Below are 15,000 nucleotides of genomic sequence, written 5' to 3'. Positions count from 1 at the left end.
GCTCCTCGGAGGTGTCCTGAGTAGTTGGGGTTGGGGTTGGTACCCGTGGTGTGGAACAGCCACCTGAAGCCAGACAGAGATACTGCAGCCTCACCCTTCTCCACGCCGCTGGGTGACCTTCAATGCATTTTAAAAGCCTGAGGTGTTTTGACTTTTTCTTTGGCTGGGAGTGGCAGATGACTCAATTTGTATAGGGCTGCTGTTCTACCTCTTTCTCATGGCACTTAACGGTACAAAGAGACTGGTAGCCCAAAGCCTGCAACTGCTTTTTTCCCCCCCAAAGGACACCCTACTTTTGGTCTACAGGCTTAATGCAGTTTTGTTCCTCTCCAGTGCAGAGAGGAACCATCAGAAACTTCTGTTGCCAACAGCACTGTTGAAAACTGTTGATTTAGGCTGTGCTGAGGTTTGCTCATAGCTCAATAATTCAAAAGTGTTCAAATGAGCTCCACATTGACAGCGTTATTGGTGCCCTTCCTAATCTTACAAAACATACTAAACTATAGAGCAGCATTTTGATTAAATTCTTCAACTTTCCATGATCCTAGAGACTGTTTTATGCATGACCTTGAATGCACATAACCAGAAATTTTCAATTCACAGAGACCTTCTCTTTGCAAAATATGGTAAGCACATCAGGAGCGGATGTCTAAGTAACAGCATCCAAAATTTAATCAAAGATTGCCTTGGACAACTGCAGAAAGTCAGAGTCTCCCTCAGCGATATAACTTGCCAGAATACTCATTGCAGAGGTTGCCAGATAGGTGACTGAGTACAGAGGCTGAAATTACTTCCCTGGGCTTTCCTTTGTTCCACAGAGCTGCTAAAGTTTTCAATATTACTGTTTATTATAGATGTCCTTTTAGTCTGAAGCAGCCTGGGTCAGGCTTGGTGGTGCCCAGGGTTGGGACCTCCACTGGCACCGGGGAGAAAACATCCCCTTAAATGCCCCAAAAAGAGGATGTCAAAGATGTCCATATCCCCAGAGGAGAGAAAAAACCACGCAGACAAGCAGTGGCCAGGAAAGTAATGGGGAGCAAGGTGGGGGGTGTCTTGCTGGGGAAAGCCCCCCTAGCAAACACAGACCTCGGGGGAGCTCTGTCAGTGGGTCACTCTCGTCAACACAACTGCCAGCTTTCCCATATAAAAAATGAAAGAAGCTAACTCATTTAATCAGCTACCATTAACTCACAGCAAGCCTTTTAACCATTAAGGCTGGAGGTGCCTTGGATGCCACGCTGACCTCTGCCCCACGGCTCCTCCCAGGAGGGCAGCCCGAAGCTCCAGCCAGCGACTCCCTAAAACCAGCCAAGGCAGTTTTTCCATCTCTAGGACAATATTGCCTCAAAACACCAAGTGTAGTCTGGAAGGTGTTAGCAAATACATGGGAATTTGGATTTCTTTATGAGCTACTCAACACATAAAATCACTCATGCTCAGCAAGAAGCTAGTCTGCTCATCTGGCACGCAAAAACTCCCTCAAGTTCAGGATTCAAATGCCGTTTTGAACAATAAGCTAAAATGCAACAGTTTGCATTGTGAGACCTGGATCTCTTCAAGATTTACATCTGCTGGCCCCCACTCTCGGCTCCACACCCCTCTTTAGAGGCACTGTCGCTGCGACAGCAGCGCGCTGCAGGAGCTGCCTGCGTTGGGGCAGAGCATGCAGTGGCACTAATGTACATGGCAACGCAGCTGCCAAAGCACAGCAGCATGAAGAAGCGCGGAGCATCGGAGCACGCAAACGTTCCAGCCAGCAGACAACATCAGGAGCAGCAACCTGGAGCGGCAAAGATGGGGAGCAAAAACTTTAGGTCTTCCCTGCACAGCTATTCAGGAAGCACAGGATGTTTCACCTAGAAAACACTTCTTTATTAGTATTCTACCCTAAACAAGCATTGAAGCAACATGATGCTAAGAAAGGATGGACTTAACAGAGCATTCATTTTTTTTTTCTTATTTTTTTTTTTCCTCAGCACCTAGGCTGTTTCAAATTAAAGAGAATCCGGCTTCAGGAGGCAGTGCTATTTTAATCATTCCAATGTGTCCAGTACGGGAGATGAACTCAAAAGGTGAATATTAAAAGTAGTTGTGGAATTCAGTCATTTCACGAATGAACACATAATAGCCAAAGGCAAAACCGGAAGGCAACTTCACTTCCAATCAGTGTTTTCATTTTATTGAAACCAGATTGGAATTCCTGGAAAGAAGCCTACATATCACATCTTTAATACTAATTTTCATATACTCCAGTAAAACTGTCAGGGTGAATCAGTTGTTGAAGAAAGCTTCCTGTATAATTTACAGATGTACCTCCCTGTAGCCTGAGATTTCGTCCTGAATCAGAAACATGGTTTTGATCATATTCACAGATTTCCTCTCACCTGTACAGGTTTTCGTTGGCTTTAATTTGATTATCAAAATTGGAAGTTTTATGGCAAAGCTGGTGATAAAAGTAAGCCAGCTGCTGTATACTCAGCAAGGCTTTACTTTATGTACTTATATGTACACACACCTATATCTACCAGAGGAGATGCATGCCTGTACACAGATATACTCCCACAAATTCATCTTTTTAGGGTGAAATAACATTCAGAAACCAAACCGCTCCATCTATGCGGTGCAAACATCTTCATCTTCCAAAAACATCAAAGAATCAATAAGTGGCAGAGGATTTCCAAACAGAGATAAATATAACACTTGGATGATGACAGTAAGAGCCTTTTCTCCTAAGCCCCACAATAAACCCAGTGCGATGTTTGTTTGAAGCGGAGTCCAGCGAGGCTGCGTGGCCACCAGCCACCGCGGCCGCCTCCGAAGCCGCTCCGTTTTGCACTGATAGCTGCTCTTTTTGTTTCCCCGTGTGCTGCCGGCCTGCCAAGACTGCCTGCCAAATCCCTTCCCTGCAAGCATGCAAAAGAAAGAAGGGCGAGCGCACTCATGAGCCCCCCATGTCTTAATTCCCCCAAGTGCTGCTGTAGGAAGCGCAGCATTATTCCTGCGCTCCGGAAGGAGGGATGGGGTTGGCAGTGGGATGCAGGGGTCATTTTGCAGGGCTGTTGTAGCCCTATGTCCGCACTGCTCGGCTTTAGGTAGTGTCAGCACTTCCATTAAAGCTCCATTAGTCTGGGGTTTATAACTCATCTGTAAAAATTTGCTCAGGCTGCAGGAACTTGGCAAACAAGGTATGCATTGTGGGTTTATTTTCGTTCCCCCCTTTCCCCAGCTGTTAAAAAAGACATGGTTTGGCTGCTTTTTAAGCATCTTTTGACACATGTATAAAATGTTTATTAGTTCTAGACATTTCTGTGCTTGTAAAACTCAAAATTATCTTCATTATAAAAAAATGAAATTTAAGGAAGCTGGAGGGCATCTCTGGAGACTTCGATTCAAATTCTGACGAGGACACAAGTATAAATTAAAGCTTACTTGTCTCAGACTAGTCTCCATTCATGTGCTTCACAAAACCAGGGCTCTGCATTGGTATAGGGGAAAGCTCTCCCCCGCGAGCCCTGGGACAAGCGAGGCAGCCCCAGACGAGCTGGTAGAGCCATGGGCAGGAGGTGATGTGTCTCAGCCCTCTTTATGCTCGGCAAAAGAGCCTGTTTTCTCCCTTGCATGCTTTAGCATCACAGTGTCCAGCCAAAGGTGAAAGAAAATCTGAGCAGAACGTTGAAATCTAGTATTAAATATTGCATGCTGTCCTTTAACCATCTAATTGTGGGGGAGGAAGGAGAGAAAGTACAAGAAAATAGCTGAGGAACCAGTGTTTAAAGAGCCAAGTATCACATGTAACGTGTTCCTTCAGCCGAAACCTCATTTCAGCTTTTTGGAGATGAGAATATATTGCGCTCTCACACTGCAAGTGGGGTATTAATGCCCTGGCTGGACCCATCTCCCAGCACCCTAATACAGCAAGATGCTCCTGTTCCTGCCTAACCCTACACAACTGGGCAGCCCTATCCCAAACAAGCCAGAATTTCACGAAGACTGCTCTTCACTCTGCATCTGGAAGGTGGAGCAGGAGGGCACGCTGTGTAGATCCCCAGATGTCACACTTTAAGGCAGCAGCAAAACCAGCAAGGTAATTTTCATGTGCTTGGCAACGATCAGTAATATGCTGCAATATGCATATGCCAACTTCTCTTTGTATTTTAAATTCCATCAGTACCATCTAGTTCATTGCGTGATGTTTTAATTTTTTTTTTTTTCCAAGTATAGGATGATTTTCTTCTTTTCAATTTTAAAAAAAAAGTGCTTTAAAAATGTATCAGTACAAGGCTGGGTAGCAAAGTGGGTTAATGCACAAGCATTTCACCTCCAGAGGCTTGGTTTCAAAGTTGGGTTGGGTGTCTGCTTGTCACATCACAGACTCATTGCTCCCTGGCACTAATGGCAAGGTCTTCATGCAGGCAGTCCCTCGCTGGGGTAAAATAACCGGTCATCGCAGGTCAAGACCACAGCATAATGTAAGAAATGAGGTTAGAAATTACATAAACTCTGAACATCCAAATTAGATTCAGCCGTTTCTCTAGCTAGCAGATACATACAGCAGAGTCTATATATTTAAAGTACATGGAAGATGAGTAGGGGTTTGTTTGTTTGACATACTGATGGAGCTGTGATTTTGCAAACACATTCGGAAGTCTATTCATAATCAGCAAAGCATGTAAACATACCCCAAGCTTCAAGGCTATGCTTAAGAGCATACTTTAAAAAATCTGATATCATTTAAAAATCTATAAACTTTTCATTGTTTGCGTTACAAAACTTTGCACTCCTTAGCATCAGACAAAAGCTGATAGTTGTATTAATGTGTTGCATTTCATCTAGACAGAAGAAAATTCAGACCTGCAGTAAATTCAAAAGCAGTATTTCCCACAGTGTTTGCACTAAGCAAGCCAGTAATGCTCCATGTCTTAAACTCTCCTTCCTCTTCTTTTACGTAAAATCCATCAAGACACTTGTTTGGAAATACTGAACCTCTGGCAACATGTTTTCTAGGTTTGTCTCCTCTTTATTTGTCTCAGTGCCTTACATCTGAAGCCATTTATGGTACCTACACCTGCAGTTGTGGGGTGCCGTGTAAGAAACTCACCGAGCACTGTGGGTGCATGGCCACCTTCGTGCACTCCAAGCCAATAACAACAATATTCCACGTCTCCTTCTGCAGCTCTTCCCTACAGTATGTGATAGACACATCCCAGGAGGTATCCAGCACTCCCTGTGGAGTGGAAAAAAGGAAAATATTGTTTATTACTGTTGCAACAAAAGAATGCCAAGAATTTTTGAGCATCCCTGGATTATTATCTTGGCTCTCTCTCTCTGCCTGCCTGCCTGCAACTTCTCACAAACCCAGCCTTGCAGGTGCACTGGAGGATACAGATCCCATTTGATCCCGAGGGATTGTTTCTACTGGAGTCTTCCAGGCATTGTTCTAGGCTCACTCCTTGAAAAGTTCAAACCAAAACCTAATTTTCTTATTCCTAATTAAAATATCCTCATCTCTAGCCTGCATCAACCATACACAGCCACCTTCTGCATTATTGTCACCCCTCTGAACAGCTTTTCCTCAAGCTCTTCAGTCTTGCATGAGTGGAGATTTGGCATTTCTAGCATGTCTTTTTCCAGTTTTGCAGCAGCATCAATTTTGAGCAGCTCTCAGTGGATGGATGGAAATTAGAATAAAGGCATTTATTGCAAAATAATGTGAGCAAAAGTCCCATCAACACTGAATACTTCAAAAGACACAGATCTAGAAATATACATTGAACAAGGAAAAGGGTAAATGCTAGTGTGTGTCTATTAAATGCAACTTAAAGTATTTTGCTTCCCAAACCGCTCATTGCAATATGTAAGATCACTCCATATTTGCTCTTTTTTCATACTCTTCCATAAGCAGCCATTACAGACCCTGTCACTGCCCCTCTGACCTCGTAAGACTGCTCTTTCCTCTCTGGGTTTGCTGAACTCTATTACAGATCAAAAAAGTGTCATAATTACACTTCAAAAGATGAAGATTTGTATCTCTCTCCCTAAAATTTACACAAAGTGATATGAAACTTTTTTATATGAATCATTAGTGAGCAGCCCATGGTCTCCGGGGGAAGGCAGGGACATCCCCGTTAGCAATCCAAGGGCATTTGTTGCGGCACAGCCCCAAACACTTTCTGAAGTAACTCTTCCATGTTGAGAGGATAAAAGAAGAAAGCAAGAATACTTCTGTTTAATAATATGGAGGATATAAAAAACCACAGATGTATCAGAAGTTTAGCACAAGTCTCTAACGCAGAGCAATCAAATTAGTGCTTCTTGCAGCATTTTTGTTTCACCAAATCACAAAAAATTCTCAGTACCTGAGTGTGGTGGCAAACTCCCTGACAGAGACACAGACTTATTAGTCGATTCATTTTGCCCAGGCATCTTATATTTGTCATTCCCTTTAAATCTATCCTACGAAGTATCTTAGAATTATGAACCTGGAAATAAGATGATCTACATCAAGTGAAGACCTGAATCGTTGCCACAGAGGTGACAAACTCCATGCCCCAAATTTGATCAGGAAGATTGTAACAACTGTGGCATCTCCATGAGCAGGATTATATTTGGACTGATTAAAATGCCATGAAACTCAGAGTCCCTAAAGGAAACAAGAAGCTTTCTTGTTTCTTCCTCATCCAGATGATCAGAGGCTACCCAGTCCCCCTGCCACGTGGGCCGTGCAGCTCCTGTGACAGTACTAGCACAGGACAGTGTTTCTCATTACTGGTTGAGATGACTTTTGTTTCATTTTGACTATGCAGAGCTACGCACTCGGGCAGTGGTATCAGAAAGGGATATTTTTCCACACACATCTTGAATCTGGAAGGGAGCACAGATGCAGAACCAACACAACAATGTTTATCATTATGATCCCAAGACTATATTTCTTAAATTGAATACAACATTAATCACAGAATCACAGAATCATCTAGGTTGGAAAGGACCTTGAAGACCATCTAGTCCAACTGTTAATCTAACAGGTCAGTCTGGAAATGACTCACCTCCTACACAGCCAGTGCATATGTAAGCTGAAGTCTTAGGAAAGGAAAAAGCTGATGGAAAGACAGAGCTAGTTCAATCATCCCTATAGTTCATACCAGTCTGGTAAGGAGAGACAAGTACAGAGAAAGACAAGAACAGAGAAAAAAACACAAAATAAGGCACAATGACAGGTTCCCTCTAATGGGAGTGACCTAGGAACCCAAACCTGAGACAGACCGAGCAACATCTTGAGGAACAAAGTACGAGATTTCATTTGAGCATCAAAGTTCATAGTGGCTAAAAGAATGGATCCTGGGAGTCATTTTTTGGTAAAGCAGAGATAAAACTAGATCCCAAGGTACAAGCCTTAAATGCTTACTGATCAAACCAAGGACTCCACTTTCCTGCCAGAGAAGCAGAGCAGCAGACCTATAAACTCCAGCATAATTTTGTCACTGTGGAAACCTATATTCTACCAGACGAGGCTTCCTGTTGAAATAAAGTAGCTGTCACATTCTTGGAGGCTCTGAAAGCAGAACCAAAGGCCTCTTCAGTGTGGAAGGGAGGACTGGGGAGGGGGAAGAGGAATCACTTTTTTGAAAAAAAAAAACAAAGCAAGAAAAGCAAACAGGAGTCCTTATTCCAAGTTCACTCACCTGCACTTTGGGAATGGAGAAGTGGACAACTCCCATTCCTTCTGCTTGTTTGGGAGACAAAGATGATACCAGTCAAAGAGTGCATGTCAGTATTGCATCATTGCCAGTGGCATGTGATACAACAGTGACTGTCCTTCTGCTCCAGTTCAGTCCAAGCCTTGTTTCAAGAAGGTGATGCATTGTCCATCAGGGAAATGATGCTGGAGGACATGAGGTGCCTTCCACTGGGAGTGATCTGGAGGGCTCTTCCCAAGAGGGAGAGAGCCAGAGGGATGGGGGCACGTGCATGAACCTGACAGCTGGTCCTGCTTGCAGGTTGGTGACAGGGCTGCCCAGGGTGCCAGTCTCTGCCTCTAGCCTGTGTTTTTGGGGACTGAGAAGCTTTGGCCATCAGCAGTGCCCAGAAGATCCTCATTGCACAGGACAGGGAGACGAGAAGGACAAGTTGCAACCTTCTCTGTGTCCTTCACCATAATTTGCAAACCTCAAGAGTTTTTCCTTTAAATTGCAACAATTTTTCCTCCCTTAATTTTGGTTTCCAGTGCCGAAAACAAGCTAGCCTGGGGCTGGCAGCAAGCATCGTGCCTTTTGGAGTAGCATGAGGAAAGTCTTTGTCCTGGCTCTGGAGGGCAGCCAGAGCCAAGGCTTCTGGATGGAAAGACATGCGCCTTGAGAAGGCAACATTTTGTCATATTTTCCTCCTTTTGGTTAGTGTATAATTTCACATCTCGGGTCACCCAGTGCAGACAATTAAAACGAAAATCCCACAAACACTGCAAAAAAGTTGCAGAAGGCCAGAAAAAAAAAAAAAATAATCACAAGGCTTATTTTCCAAAAATAAAATCTCTCTCAGAAAACATATCAAAACAGCCAGCACTCAGCACTGTGAATAAAATTATCAGACTCAATAAATATTTTATGCTCCCATTCTAATTGCCAAAAAAAAAGTTAATTTCTGAAGCAAAGTTTTTTTTCATCTTTATTTTTAAACCCTTAACATAATGACTGAATGCCTAATACGAAATTGATAAATTTTTAAAAGGTTTCTTTGAAAAAATTCAAAGCTGAACTTCAGCAGAAGACCACAGGGAAGTCTATAATCTTTAGTCGGACGCCTGGCACACCACCGCTCCGGCCGGTGCCAGCATTGCATTCTGACAGAACAAGTGTTGCATGAGATGTGAAGGATGACTCCGGTCTGCCGAAAAACCCTGGAGCAGGTGTTCCTCATCCTCATTTGCAATGGAGCATGGCCCCTGGCTCAGTGAGCTGGAGCAAATGCGCTGGCAGGACCCATCATGTACCTGCGTGCTGAGATGCACTAATGATAATGGATGCAGGCCTATTAACCACCCCATTTGTAATGGCACACAACGCTGATTGCTCGGGGAGTGAGTCAGCGGCTTTCCAAGAGGGAGCGGGGAATGCCGGGAACCCATGATCCTTTGTGCATCCCTTCTGCTCTGCTGGGTGTACAACTCTGTTAGTCTTTATTTAATAATACAAATGAATACACGATTTGCTACATGATTATACATGAAGATAAGTCACTCTGGGCAGCGCATCAGCCTTGTTGTCTTGGGCTGCAGATCAGCTCCGTTTCTGCATTTTTTTTTGCCGGGGTGGAAGGAGGTCCCTGGCTGGGCTTAATCTGAGAACCACCAACTCCAGGGCAGAAGTCAAGGGTCCGACAAGCACGCCTAAGCTTTGGGGTTTACAGAAAGCTTCTGCTTATCTTTGAGTGAATTTTTCAGCGCAGCTAGGGAAAAACGTGCTACTCAGCTTCTGCTCTTCATTGCCTCGCTTTCCTCAGGAAAGAAAATCCTCCAAGAATAACCTTTAAAAACACACACCCGGGCTGCATCACTGTTTGTGTTGTTCTTTGCTGCTCCGTTTTATATAAATGACTCTTGCTGAAAGCCTGTTCCCCCGGTTTGTGGAATAACAAGGCAATTCAGAAAGGACGCACTCATAAAAAGCAATCGTTAATAAATAGATCACATTACTTGTAGGCACTTGATTCCACAGCCGACTTAGTTAAATAGTCACTTTTGGGCTAGAATATTGCAATCGGCAAAATACACTGTAATTATTATTGTAAACTTAACTACTGGATTTGCCAGGTTCTTGGCAAAACCAAATAAGCTGCTTACGCTGTCTGCTTCACAGCAGCTCTGTTTTGATTTCTTTGCAAATTGTGTAAGAGGGCTCTTTTGTTACATTTTGCAAAATAGGCGATTTGGTTGCCAATTTAGTCTAACAGGCAAATGTCTCCAATTATTTTGCTTAATAAAGTGCTGCTTTTTGTGCGCAACAGACAACATATGAAAATAAATAAGAAAGATCAGATCTTACCTGAAGTTGTAACAGCCACTTTGTATAAGAATTGTTCCCATTGCAATGTTTCATATTCAAAGCTTTGTAAGCAGAAAAAAAGACAACTCGTGCACATAAATTCCTAGATAACTGCATCAAAATTGCCTGGCACATTCTGGTGCCTTTACATGACTTCAATAATGCAAACAACTGTAAATATGGCTTAAAAATTGATTTAATTAATTAGTTGAGCATCTTTGTAACTAAAAGCGCAAAGCAACTGAATCTGTCAGCCAGACTGGATTCGACATTTCTATTTTTTCCTGCTTTTCCCTTGGCAGTCAAAATTTTGAGTTTAAATGACTGTTCAGAAAAAAAAAAAAAAAAAAAAAAAAGAAAATTAATAGAAGAAAGGTGTATACACATGGTCTTACCATGGTCAGGTAAAGGCCACAAATGAATGTCTGTACAGACAAATGCAAGAGCAATCATATTATGGGAAATTGTGTCTGCTGGTGCATGATATATTCTATCTATAGAGGTACAGTTCACCAAGACTGAATGTGTGAAGAATGAAGAATGGAGACTTGGCCATTAAATGCAACATCCCAATATAAGCAATTAACCATATAATATTCTACTGTTCTGATTTTACCCTTGCTCAACTCATTGCTTTAAAGACCAGACTTAGCAACCCAATCCCCCACCCCCATATGCACACAAACCACTTTGCTGGCAGTCACATTGCAGTCATCAAAGGGGCTGGAATTTCTCTATATGTATTGTACAGTATATTTCAAAGGAATTTTTCTGCCATGCACAGTATATCAATACTCAATGTGGGAGTAATTTAACTTCTTAATTTATTGCAGCAGTAACAGCATTTTCAAACTGGTCATAAAATATTCTTGTACTCTTCTAATCTGGGTTTTCAATGTTCTATAATGGGAATTCTATGAATAATATTGGGAAGTGAGAGATATTTTATACGGTATCTCTAAGGGAACAGTGTTATTGCATAAAAGTTAGGTGACATGGGAGAGACTGATAGAGGTGGTGTTTAAAAAAAATTTACCCTTCAGGATTTGTCACATGAATAATAATGATTTAGTGGCATTTTTCCTTCCTAAAAATCAAATATACTGTAAGATAGGGTTACAAAAAGTATGGTCTAATTATGGATGGCTCTGAACCATACAGAGCAAACACAGCTAGTATCAGCTACCTAATGGCCATTGCAAACTATCCAACTACCCTCTCTAGTCCAGTTTTGAATATATTCTTACTATTTTTTTGTATCTTGCTATTATTAAGGCCCCAGCGAGATCAAGGCCCTGCTGTATTACATGCCTCATAAACAACAGCTACAGGGACCTGCTGGAAGGATTTGCATTCACCACTCACCACCCAGAGAGAGGAGTGGAGAGGAGAGCACCGCTGTCCTCCTTTCCCAGTCAGGGCTGGAGGTGGCTTTTCCCCAGACCCCAGGGAGGTTCTGCAGCGAGTCAGGCACCAAATCTGTCACATCTCAGCCCATGTTGCTTCTCTAGCAAGCAAGACGTTCTAAACACATGATGGAAAATTATAGATGTCTTTCCACGGGAGGTCTGTGTGGATGCTCAGAGATCCTGGCACCATGATACAGCAGCCAGTGCTGCAGCACTTCCAGCACTGCTAGCTTGGCTTCCCTGGAGATTATTTTTTGAATTTCCTTTCAAGGATATTTGTCCTCTGATACTCCCTAGAGGTCAACAACAGCCTGCCTATCACGTTTTTGATTGGCACATAATTTTGCCTTGGCTGCAAAGAGAACCTCGGCCCTCCTCTCAATCGATGCTCGGCCCCGAGCTTTCTTGCTTTGCAGAAACATCACAGTCCAGAGTGATGCCAGTTGCCATTGCCTCCTCACCCCACCGGTACCCACTGCTGAGACCTCCAGCCTCGGAGCAGCGCCCTGGGCTCCACCATCCTACACACCCCCACCCCAGTTTTTCTACGAACACTTCGTTTGCTTGCATTTTTGGAGCAGCAGGTTTCATGTTATTGTGCTTTCTGTTTTTTAGCACTCCTGGTGAAATTTATTGTTGTAAAGCGCCCTGAGCACACTGGCAGGGAAAGACAATTACCCAGCATTTCCAGTCTCGGAAAAGTGTAATTGTGATATATATGTGCACTACCTTCCAACACAGTCCTACGGCCTGAGTCTCATCTTTCCAATTCGAAACTGTTGCCTTGATGCACTCTGTCCAGTGCACCCTGCAGTCGGGGGCTGTGTCTGGGCTTCTGCACTTTGAAATAGCCTTACACATTCAGACACAAGTTACACACTTGGATTTGAATCACAATGTGCAACAGAGCAACAATTGTCATCAGTATCTCAACTCCTTATCGTATAATTATATTCACATAATTTAAATAAGAACTTACTCTGAACCGTGCCATTGGTGTACAATTAGAGGATGCTGGGCGTTTTTTGATGGAACTATTTTCCAAGGAAACAGCCACTGATTGAACCCAAAGCATTTCATGGAGCATCAAAAGCTCAACAACACATTCAACCAGTCCCTGCCCAGTTTCCCTGTGCCATAGCCTTCGGAGGGTCACACAAAAGGAGCCAAACCCAGCGAGCTGAGGCTGTCAGGGCAATCTACCATCCCAGGGTTGAGATGCAGCTCGGGCACATCCCTCAAAGCAAAATGAGGGGACTACATGCTTGGGCCAAGCCAGCTGAAGCAGATTTTTCTGGTCAGCCCCTCAGCAGCTTTTCTGGAATGTACTACGATCTCCAAAATCAGGGATGAACCAACAGCTCCCTCCCAGCTTACCCTGATGATGAAGGAAGCAATACATGGATCTTACTGGGGCACCAAGCCCAGGGAATGGGCATTTCCAGGACAGACTCTCACGCCATGTGTATTTCTAAGGTCTAAAAAGATCAATACTTGAAATACTGTCCAAATATACACCCTTTTTTTTTCCTCTTGTGTTTTTATTTACTGCCATTTGATCATTTATTCAGAAATAAAGCACACAGAATTAAACATGATTGCACAAGGGATTGCGTGGGACTGTCCGTGCTGGACTGGATCAAAGCTCCATCCATCTCAGCACCTGCCCCCACCTGCAGCCCAGAGTCAAGGGAGGGCTGCAAGAGCTAGAGCAAGGAGTAAAGTTTCCTATGGCTGTGCTCTCAGTTCCCAGAGATTTGAGTAACAAACAGGTCTGCCCTGATAACTTTTGGCCCACACTCCCAACTTTTAGTCCCCACGTTGCCTCATGCCCCTGTTCCCCGTGAGAAGACACCCCATAGCCTTGACTCTCTTTGTGGCCTTTTTCTATACCCAGATGGAAGGACTGCAGGTGTATATATTCCATATACTCTCTATATGAAAGTGCATGACAGGTTTATATACTAGCATTACAGTGCTTTTTTATCTTTCCTAATATTTCTTCTTATCATTTGCCTTATTTTCCTTTTGACACTGCTACTGAACACTAAACATACACAAGTACATGTATACAAATGCCCAAGACCAGGCACAACTATCCCTAAGCTAATATCTCCATTCCCTATAATCATTAATTATTTTACACAAGAAACGCCAAGCAGCTGGAAGCTTGGGAAGAACTGGTTATGAGCTGACTTGAGAAGGATACAAGATGGATGCAAAGAACAGGTGGCAGAAATTCCCCCTATTTTCACCATCACAGAGTTTCACATCAATTCAGTATTTTTTGCAAGACCTAAAGCACTCCTGCTGCTTGGTCTGAGACATGAAGGATCTCGTGTCTGCTTTTATGTGTGTTAGCCCTGCTGTATTCTCCTGACGGTGTAACACAGCTGGGCTTTAGTTACCTCTAAAGCTGACCAAAGACAGCAGGATTTCCAGCTTCATAAACATGGGTTTGTTCAAGTGCACACCCACAGATGTGTACACACACACGTATGGAAATTTTTCCCAAAAAAAAAAAGTTTCCAGGCAAAGAGAAGCCTCCAAGGTTAACAACAGTGCAGGTTAATTGACATTTTTTCAGTGTCACTGCTTATGCCTTCTGGTATGGATAAGGCTGAGAGGAATAATAATTTCCCTGCCCGGCTACCCATTTCCAGAGCTGCTGGTCAATGGCAAAACATCTGGAGCTCAGTGAGAGCTCCCTTCAAAAATTAAGAAAACTGTGGATTTCTAAGAGTTTCTTCAAACCTGAGATGTTTCAAAAAACATTTCAAGCTCAAATAAATTACTTTTTGGACAAAACCCCCCACTTTTTCAAGACAAAAACATTTTCCTGGAAAATGTCCAAGCTTTGTATTTGCCAAAATTTGAAGTTATGCTCCAGGGAGAATGGAGTACCTTTGGCACATCTGCTGAAACTAGAGGAACTGTGTCTCTGGCTATGGTGAAGGAGGAGGAATGTAGCAACTTAAGCCTCCTTTCTGGGGTCAGGAAGCACACAGAAGAAGTGATGAAAAACAGCCCAAAGCAAGAGGAAAGCGATTTAGTTTCTCTTCCGTGAGGCCGCCTCAGCAGCTCTGGGGGGGTGGAGAACGAAAAGAGAGGAAAGATAGAAAGAAAAATGAATGAACAAAAACTGAGGGTTTTTTGGTTGGATTATTATTTTTTTTTCCCCTTTCCCATCTGCAAAGGCTTTTGTAGAGATATCAAAATCAAGAAGAGAGAAATCGGATCAAAAAGACTGAGCAGATTCACTTATAGTAGAAAATACTGTTGGCACCTCTCCTTAGGTAGACCAAGAACCACACGATTCCTCGCTATTGTTAAAGGCGGATTTTCCTTGAAGTCCGGCTAATCCATTAAGGGAGCAGGCTAGCAGGGGCAATGGGCCAAGAGAAGCTCTGAAAAAGAAACTCGGAAAAATGCTGTGGTGCTGCTCTAAGGGTTGGTGTCTTATCCCGCCGCACAAGACAAAGGATTAGCGTGCTTATCTAGGAGCAGCAAGTGAGCCTCAGCAACGGCACTGCGGCACAAGCACTTATAGGCAGGTT

This window comes from Strix aluco, chromosome 7 (genome assembly GCF_031877795.1).
Source record: "Strix aluco isolate bStrAlu1 chromosome 7, bStrAlu1.hap1, whole genome shotgun sequence".
In the NCBI taxonomy this organism is placed as follows: domain Eukaryota; kingdom Metazoa; phylum Chordata; class Aves; order Strigiformes; family Strigidae; genus Strix; species Strix aluco.
The sequence above is the reverse complement of the archived record's forward strand: the minus strand, read 5'-3'. Positions refer to the sequence as shown.